At 33.8% G+C, this 9,912-nt stretch overlaps 1 long non-coding RNA gene across 1 annotated transcript; it reads right to left on the bottom strand.

Moving 5' to 3' along the window:
- Positions 1-3,692: 3,692 nt before the first annotated feature.
- Positions 3,693-7,908, bottom strand: LOC113727004 (uncharacterized). The gene is made up of 2 exons (XR_003457673.2): positions 7,777-7,908; positions 3,693-4,164 (listed from the first exon to the last, which is right to left on the bottom strand). It is a non-coding gene; the product is annotated as an uncharacterized lncRNA (long non-coding RNA).
- Between the last annotated feature and the right edge of the window lie 2,004 nt (positions 7,909-9,912).

Genomic DNA, 9,912 nt, shown 5'->3' with positions numbered 1-9,912 from the left:
AGGAAAAAATGGTCTCAAACCTTTTTCAAATTTATTTCATTGTTCTTCCTCTAGACGTTGTCCATCACAGCGTCTAAAAGAACCAAATTAAGAAACCTGTGGCTATGGTAAAATGACACCTTTAAGAAAATCATGAACACCGAAAAATTCCAAAAGGAGATTTAGTGGATTTTCAAATTATAAATAAATTAATATTTTTTTAACTTTTAGACAAACTAATTTGAAAAACGAAAAAAATTTTCTAGAATCGTCAAAATAAATTATGATTTTCTCGTTTTTCTTTGCAAAATATATTAGCAATAGCAGATTTTTCCCTTCAAGAAGGATATTTTTGAAAAAAAAAATACTGCCCCGTCCAAACCCATATGCAATTTTGTCTATCTATTATTTTACCAGGGATACCATTGTCCTTCAGCTGTTAATCGTCACCATAGTTACTACTTAAATACCTTGACTACTAGTCGAAAAAATAAATGGTCAAAAAGATAACATTAGAGGTTAAAGTGCAAAACACCACAAACCATAAGGGAACACTTTCGCTTTCGTATACACTACTACGTTCTATGGACCAAGCAAAATAATATTCACAGTTAACTCACACGAATTTTATACGGTGATGCTTGGGGCGGGCCTCTCTCAACCCGTAGTGAGATTAGTTGGGTCGTACGATAATCAGTCCACGAGCCCAGATACCCACTGTCGACAAAAAGAAAAAAAAAAAAAAAAGATAGATCAATATGCATAATAAATAGAAATTCTACACTGGCATTGGGGTCAAGTGCCGAACAAGCATTTGCGATATTTCGGTCGAATTGCCGAACTTTAAGGTTGTGTTTGGATTACATTTTTCATGAAAAAATTACTGTAACAATTTGATGTATGTGAGGAAAAAAGGTAATAGAAAAATGTGATCACGGAAAACGATTAATTTTTCGACGAAAAATCGCAATCCAAACGAGGCCATGTTTGTGATATACATGTAGATGAGATATGAATGAACACCGTCGATTTTAAAGGCGATTTGCCAAATTTTAAGCGTTTGTGTTATAAATTAACTTGATTGATCATAGTTGAATTAAAGGCCAATTTTATGAATGATTGAAATTTGGAAAAAATTTCTCGAATGGCCGTTCAATTTCAAACGATGTCAGTTTCAGAAATCAAATTCTTGAAGTAGCTTTCCAGAAGATATTTTTTTTTCCTCAAATCAATGCGCCTGTCGCATCAACGAATTTAGGGAGACATTAGTGGAAGGCTTTCCAATTATTTGTTGATTCTTTACCTGTCAATCTGTTGAACTATTTGGCCCATTTAGAGCCCGGGAGGTGGGGCATGTTCTGCTGGATTCAGGAGGAGAAAGTACAAAAGGAAGGGTCCCGAATCCAGTGGAGTGACTCATCTGCAATAACTGTCCACATGTCCAAAATCCCAATTATCATTCCTTTCGTGAGCACATTATCTCGATCATCTGAATCGCCACCAAACTTTTGAAATCACCGAATTTTGATCATTAAATTATTAAAAGGTTGGTTTTGAGCACTAAATTATTTAAAATTAAGATTTCAAATCATTCTATTAAATTTAATCATTAAACATGATAGAAATGAGTACTCACACGATTCACGTACAAAAGAAAATGGCATGGTTAATAACTAAATTTAACCGAATTGTTTGAAATCTAAACTTTAGATAATTTATTAGCCAAAACCAGACTTTTAACAGTTTAGTGATCAAAACTCAACGATTCCAAAAGTTCAGTGGCCATCCTGAAAATTTGCTCTTCTTTCATTACTAGGTTAGAGTAGTTGGCCACCGGGAATTTGACTTGCATCTTTCTCCAAAGTTTCCTAAAAGTTTTACCTCTTCTCCGTTTGGTTCGCTAATGATTTATTCTCCACCGAGTTCTCCATTGGCCCATTTGGATTCACCTGCCCCTAGTATAGAGTAGGAGTAGGTATAGTATAAAATCTATCGTATCAATAAAAAAAATGTAAAATTTGCTAATTTTTAGTAGTTATGTACAGTTTTTATCCAATACAAAACTGTGATTTTTTTAAAAAAATTCCTTTCAAACATACGAGGGATGAGATTTAAAAAGTGGAAAAGGGATAAGAAAATTTGAACCCAAGACTTCAAATCTTTGGGACTTTATAGTTTAAACTTTGAATTACATAGTTGTATCATGTGAAAAATGATCTGACTTTTTACCCCCCCCCCCCCCCTCTTCCTCCTTCCCTCAACAAAAAAGAAAAAAAAATCTGACTCATGATGCAAAATGGAGGCAATTAAGCAACATTCAAGTCCTTATATTGCAATAGTACTTGTCAAAGTTGTCCAATCATTACAAGGCGTTAAAAAGAGTAATTTAAGTGGGTTTGGACATATCTTTTTTTAATGTAACTAGAATGTCTCGAATGTGAGACTACTCCTCTGTACTCTCTTCAGTACCATCCAACTCATCCCTTTTTCAAGTTTGGGCGAGTTACAATTAGATAATGGGTATAATTTGATCAACTCATTTATTTTCATTTTATAAATATATCAAAATAGACGAGCCATATATGGGTAAAAATCTTAAATGAGCATGGACATACCCAATTATCCAATTAAGACTCACTTAAAATTCTTCTTTTTTTTTGGTGTTATTTGACAAAAAAAATGACATTTTATTACTCCTACACTAATAAGATATTTAAATTTATCCGTTTAACACCCTTTAAAAATTGAGTTTGAACGTGCAATTTTAAATAGGTATAAATGAATAATGCGAGTCCAGCTACTACCCACTAATTAAATGGTCTAATGGAATCACCCATTTAAACCCATTGAAAGTCATTTCTACATCTAAATCCACTAATTACTAAGTGGGTCAACTTAATTGGGTTACCCTCGACACCTATAATGACGAGGTAACTACTTAAATTCCAGCATCCCAGCAATTAAACTATTGCCACCAACCCAGGAGAATCACTCGAAAATAGAGAAACCCCCCACGTTTACTCGTACACGTCCCAAGACGAAGGCAGGAGAGACAAAGACAGATATGAGGAAATGAGCAAATTGGTTTTGGACTAATTTCGTCCACGTCCAGTAGTAAACTGGAGCATGTTTTAAGCATATGATCATTTCTGTATTCTCCCTATGATCCAAAATATCTCAGATAATTAATAGAAGAAATAAGAGAATCACCTACTTGAAGAAATTAATACAAGCTCTATCATATTTGAGTAGTACTTTTCTTTTTCGAGTAGTTCTCGTTGTTGATCATGCAAATCTGTTCCAATTTCTGTTCTTTCCGTGCAAGTCCAAAAAATATTCCTAGTACTTCCCTAACCGCAACTGGATCCTGATATTCTTGCTTCCCTGCTCCTTAAAGTCCCTGTAATCTCAAGATTACGTTCATATCTATTCATGAGTCTTCGATTCCTAAATCTACTAGAACCCGAAGAAGCTACAGAAAGGCCCGGCAGAAGCATCAAAATGTTACTTCAGGCGAATTTAACACAAAGGCCTAGCTGCTAGAGTCAACTTGGAACCAATTTAAATTCCTAATGAATTGCCTAACTAAGGTCGCTGCTTCTTTGAAGCCAAAAGACACAATGATACATGATTACAGGGTACTGCTTAAAAGGAAAACCATGGCAGGAAACAAAGCAAGTAAAGTATACCAGTAGTATAAAACATTCCACAAATCAAGGACAAAGTCGTCATGCATATCATTGAAATGTCTATACACAGGATCGCAATTATCGGAATGCTGGTTAACGAAAAGTGATAAACATTTAGCTTACAAGTACACAGAACTTGCATCCACAGTCCAGTATTGTATCTTAACTGTAACACCACATTAAAAGTGTTGCAAAGTAGCTGTCTTATGAAACCTGTAGTCCAACCGAACCTCAATTTTTACCAGGAAGAACTGGTAGTGTTTTAGCGTCTGGTGACTCTGTATAAGATATTGAGATCAGTTTAGACCTATATGTATCATTTCCATCAACTTTTGTAGCAGCAACCACATTCTCTCCTGTTAGGTTTTCATTTGAGTTTCTAGCAGCAGCTTCCTTCTCTGGTGCTGTGTAAGAGATGGCAATAAGTGATTCCCGAGTCAACTCCTCAGAAACCTCCTTTCCAGATTCAATTTTATCCATAAATTAGAATTGTCTCCTGAAATATATCAAAAGAACCTGGTCAACCAGAAAGCATAACTTTCAACAAGTAATTTTTACACGTCTGACCATCATATGACCTTTGCTATCAATGTTTAGACCAATAGAAACAATTTGGCAATAAACAGCAAGCTAAATGCCACTACTCCAGAAAATGCATGTAATTTAACCACACATCATTGACATGATATTCACTCGGTCTCCAAAAAAGATGAATTTCATTTTCACGACAAAGATGTAAGGGATGTCAAGAATGGATGGAGGAGAAGTAGAGAACATAAACCCACAGGAGCAAAGATATAGCTGACATGTTTCATATTCAAAGATTGATCCTGTAATGTCACTTATGTCTAATCTTGTAACGTTGAATCCCTCTCAAGACACAACTCCTAGGCCCCAGTATCCCAATCCCAGAAACTTCACTTTCCAACAATTCTATTCTTTTTTATGGTCCAATCAGATAATGCAAAATTGGAGGGTTGCACTTTGTAACTTCTTTGCTTCCTTTATATATGAAACATATTCTTCCTATACAGCGGGAACCCAGCCAAATGGCATCCTCTAAATAGTAACATCAGGCACTGACCAAGGAAATCTATTTTTAAGCTCCGACAACTCCCCACTAATAGAATTGTTTGGAACACAAAAAAAGTAAAAATAAAGTGACATTGTTTCTGAGTTGGGTAGACATGTGGTGGAAGCAAAAGGGTCATATCACTAAAAGTCAAGATTGACTGAGAAAGATCATAGGACATAGTGCTCTACATTCACCAAAAGGAGATGAAGCTATCCACCAGATTGACTCACAAACGCTCAAAATAACAAGTCCAAAATCACATAGAAGTTCAGCAAGTATGATGGCTTCACTCAGCAAAGGGTGAAGAGGAGTATCATTCATCTGACACCAACTAAAATGCGGAACTACTTCTCTAGTTCCATGACACTGTCAACCTTAAAGGCCAGTCCTTTCTCAGTTTTTCACCACTAACTAGTCATAAAGCCTCATCCATCATCAAAAGAAACCATTTCAAAACTGCTCTTAGCATTACCCTCTATTATCTAAATTATGTGTATTTTTTCACTACAGTCCTGCCCTAAGCCAAGGTCCATTAAATGAATAGATTGGCAGCAAATATGTGGAACGAGATTATACAGGGAACAGTAAGAACATAGCTCACTATGAAATATCAAAAAGACTGCCCAGTAAATCACCAGCCTGGTTTCCTGCCACTTCTCATGTCAACTACATAACCAATTTCATGGTTGAAGCAAATGACAGGAGGTAGACAGCAACAGACATCATACAAGCAGATCATGCAAGTTCTTTTCATTCATAAAAACTCCGTCCAGGTACAAAGATTATGCTGACCAGAAAATTTATTAGCAGCATAAAGAGTTTTCTGAAATCTCTCCCTCCACATGTAAAATGTGTTTATTAAGTACAGAAAAGAGAACTGGTTACGTAAAATAAATAAAGATAAAAGCACCTTATAATGCAAGACAATATAGGATAGATAAATTTTGCTCTTGCAACTGTGGTAAGCCAAATCAGACATCAAACTTGGTCATCAAAGACTGGGGAGCAAAAACAATGATCCTTAAGATAAATCCAAGCGGACATACTTGACATGCAAGCCAGAACAACTAAATATGTGAAAGATTTTTTCTATCCATTCCAGTTTTATTTTTCATTTTATATTGGATTAGTAGGTAAACCTCATGAAGACGCCAATAGTTATGGTCCAAGTCACAAAAAACACTGCTAAATCCATCAAGTGCCAATAGCAACTGAAGTACTTGGAGTACTGTGCAGCCAATGGCATATTAGTATTAGAAGCAATCTCAAAATTTTTTCATTTATTTTAGGCATCCACGTAACTAGCTTGGATTGGAAAACTCAAACAAGAAATAACGTGGAAAACATTTTCACAATCAAAATGCTTTCGCAAAAATTTATCCATGATGTTTGCACATGTTTCAAAACATTCCTATATGCCCAGCTAATTTATGTCCTATATTCAGCTGTCAACTATTTGGCTACTCCTCATAATGACAAATTCCAGTGTTAGATATAAATCCCAATGAAACTAAAGTTGCTTCAGCAGAGAACCATACTTAATTTAACAGCTCTAAACAAGAGTTGCACCCAAACCATTGGTGCAGTGACATCAGTATAGACATCATGAAGTCTGTAACAGCTCCCAACCTACTATGAATATTCTAACTCCAATATGACATATTCAGTAAGTAACATTTCCAATCCAAAATCCTCATAGCTTGACCAAGTGATAAGTTCACACTGACATACCAAGAAAATCTTTAAAAATTTAGGAAATTCACAAATAAAATGAAGAAAAAGAAAAAAGAAATAAAAGGGAGAAGAAGCGTGCTCTTGTCTCAGTGTAATAATATCGTTGAGGTTCCAGAAACTAGGACTCCTACATAAATATGCTCAAATGAATCAGCTTAAAAATGGGAACTATCGGCTAGGATGAAAATTGGAGTGTAAGCCTCTCAAGATTCCTACTCAACAACATAGAACCCCCACCATAGGCACAGCATTTGCTCTTTCAGATACTACTAAAACTTAGTCTCCTCCTACTGCATTTACAGCCGCAATCGATCTAAGGCATAGAGTTAGAAAGCAAGATATGTTTGTTATCAAACAACGAAGCAATTAAGTGAGTCATCAACTAAAATCTCCTGGGTATTATCAACCAGATAAACAAAATCTAGTTCATCAAAGAGGATTACGGAACAAAAGATCTTTGACTCGGGTCACCAATTGTCTGATCTGAGCTCACACCATAACATAAAGGGAAAGTTTAAATAATTGCCTTCCAAAGGAAATCAAGTGCAATTTAGCATCCAAAGAACGTTTTACAAGCAGATTAATTCATCAAGATTGGAATAGGAATCAAATAACAGGTAACCCTTCCTAGCAACAATATCAATATCCTGTTTAGTCCAACATTCCTTTTTTTAATTAAGAACTTACTTATTCTCCCCTTTTACGCATTGGTTCAATCTCAAATCAAATAAAAATGTCAAAATCATTATGCAATGACTAATTAGTCATTTCAATGACCACGAAACAAATAAACATCAAATACTGTCCGAATGCATATTATATGGCTGAAGATAACATAAAAAAAACCATATTAAAAACAAAATCCAAAAAACAAAATTGAAACTTAAAACACAAAATTCAATAAACTAAGGATATGGATCTTCAAGGAATTCCTATCTTAAAAACTAACATAAAAAGAAAGAACGTAAAGCCCGAAAAGTTAGCTCAAACACAAGCAAAAATCATAAACTTTGAGCTAAAAGCTTCTGTAAAGAATCCCACCAGAATAATTATGAAAAGAACGTAAATTTATTATTCAAAACCGAAAAACTTACACAATAAAGGCTTCGTCTTTATCCCAGTAATCCAATTCAATAAATTTCAAGCCAATCAAACAGAGAACAACCAAAATCGGAAGTATAATAATTAACCCAAGAACCAAAATTTGCATCAATATATAAGGAAATTAGCAGAAGAAGTCAAAAATTACGAAAAGAATACAGATATTAATTGGAAAATGAGAGGTGAAGAATCTTATACCTAAAAGGGGAAAGCTTGGAATTGTCAGCGCAGCGGATTACGGTCGGTGTGTTCCGTTACGTTAGAAAATCATATTTAAATAGGATGTATGAATGGCGGTTGTCACGTGAGGTGCACGTGCTTTTCGAGGGGATAACGCGCCACTGTCCGTATTATCCAATTCAGAATTGTAAAAATATTTTTTGCTCAAATGATAAAGACACAAAATTTTTTTTTTTTTATTTTCCCACCCCTTCACCCACCTTTTCTACTCCAATTATTAAGCACATGATGAATTTCAATTCTAAATCTAACAGTAGGAAAAATTCTGAGCCATCCCCCCATCCGCTAGACCGATTCAATGGTACATATTATCTAATTTAGAATTGTGAAAATTGTAATTTTTAGTTCAAATGATAAATGCACAATATGTATGTATGTGTGTCTGTGAAACTATTTTTTTTTTATTTTCACCCATTTCCACATCCTTTCCACTCTAAATTCGAATTCTAAATTTAACTGTAGAAAAACTCTAAAAATTCTTTTTTGACTATTGGGCGCCTCAATAGTTATATATGCAATTATTTAAAGAATACTTCTTCAAAAACAAATCAAAGCAATAATTAATCAAGATTTTCAAGTTTTTTCCTGAAATATGCACTTTCCTAATTTTCTTTAGCTCAAAATAGATTGAAAATATCGTCCCTTGAATAGAATAAACTCACGCTACATTCAAGTTAACAATCCTACATTCAAGTTAATTATCTTTAGTCCTCTAGATAGAAAGATGTACTCATATTGGCTTAACTAGCATCTTGACAAAACCTAACTATTCATAGATTATGTTTACTTTTTGGAGAGAAGTTCAGCGGTCGAATTAACCCTTTCATCTTATTCCATGTCGTTGTTAATTGGAATGACAACAACTAAGGACATTTCTTGAAGTGCAAAAGTGAAGACTTGTGTGAGCTTTTTTTTCCCACATTCTTGCAAAAATAAAAAGGGTTAATCACATTTTATCCCTTTAAAGAATATCCCATTTCTCAATTTACCCCCTAACCTTTAATTTTGCTCACTTAACCCCCTTTAGGACAAAATTGCCCTTGCATTATTTTGACTTTTCGTTTACCTTGTTTTCTTTTCTTTTATTTCTTTTTCTCTTTCTTCTCTATTTAATTCTGCCTCTTTCCCACAAAAATCTTCACCTTAATGATTGAAATTAAAAAAGAGAAATTGTAGAGATCTATTTTCTCCTTAAATGATTAAAAAAATATTCAAATAACTTTCCTAAAATACAATTTTTTTGCCTTTCAATTCTTTTAATTTTGGATTTTTCTCTTTCCTTTCTAGTTTCTCATTTTATTCCCAAGAAAATATTTTAAGATGAAATTGTGACCTGATTAATAATCATCAATTGAAATTTGTGACACGTGGCATCATACAAAAAATCAAAATTAGTTTTTGATGCCTTTTAAACCTTGACCCAGAAATATGCAATTAAAAACTCAAAACAAAACTTTTGTTTGAAATGGAATTTCTATTGGAAAAGATGAAAGAGAGAAGAAAGAGAAAAAGAAATAAAAGAAAGGAAAACAATTTCATCTTATGATATTTTCTTGAGAATAAAATGAGAAACTAGAAAGGAAAGAGGAAAATCCAAAATTAAAAGAATTGAAAGGCTAAAAAAATTTTATTTTAGGAAAATGATTTGAATATTTTTTTAATCATTTAAAGAGAAGAAAGATCTCTGCAATTCCTCTTTTTTAATTTCAATCATTAAGATGAAGATTTTTGTGGGAAAGAGGAAGAATTAAATAAAGAAAAAAGAGAAAAAGAAATAAAAGAAAGGAAAACAAGGTAAATGAAAAGTCAAAATAATGCAAGGGCAATTTTGTCCTGAAGGGGGTTAAGTGAGCAAAATTAAAGGTTAGGAGGTAAACTGAGAAATGAGGCATTCTTTAAGGGGATAAAATGTGATTAACCCAAATAAAAAATTCAAGACTTGACCTGGTTGAGTTCTCAAGGGTATTTTCTTTTTGGATTATTATCACTTTATCCCATCAAACTATATCACTACTATCAGTTTACCCCCTAACATTATGTTTTAGTCACTTTACCCCCATAACTAATTGGGTTAATCACATTTTATTCCCTTAA

This window comes from Coffea arabica, chromosome 2c (assembly GCF_036785885.1).
Source record: "Coffea arabica cultivar ET-39 chromosome 2c, Coffea Arabica ET-39 HiFi, whole genome shotgun sequence".
NCBI lineage: Eukaryota > Viridiplantae > Streptophyta > Magnoliopsida > Gentianales > Rubiaceae > Coffea > Coffea arabica.
The sequence above is the reverse complement of the archived record's forward strand: the minus strand, read 5'-3'. Positions and strand labels throughout refer to the sequence as shown.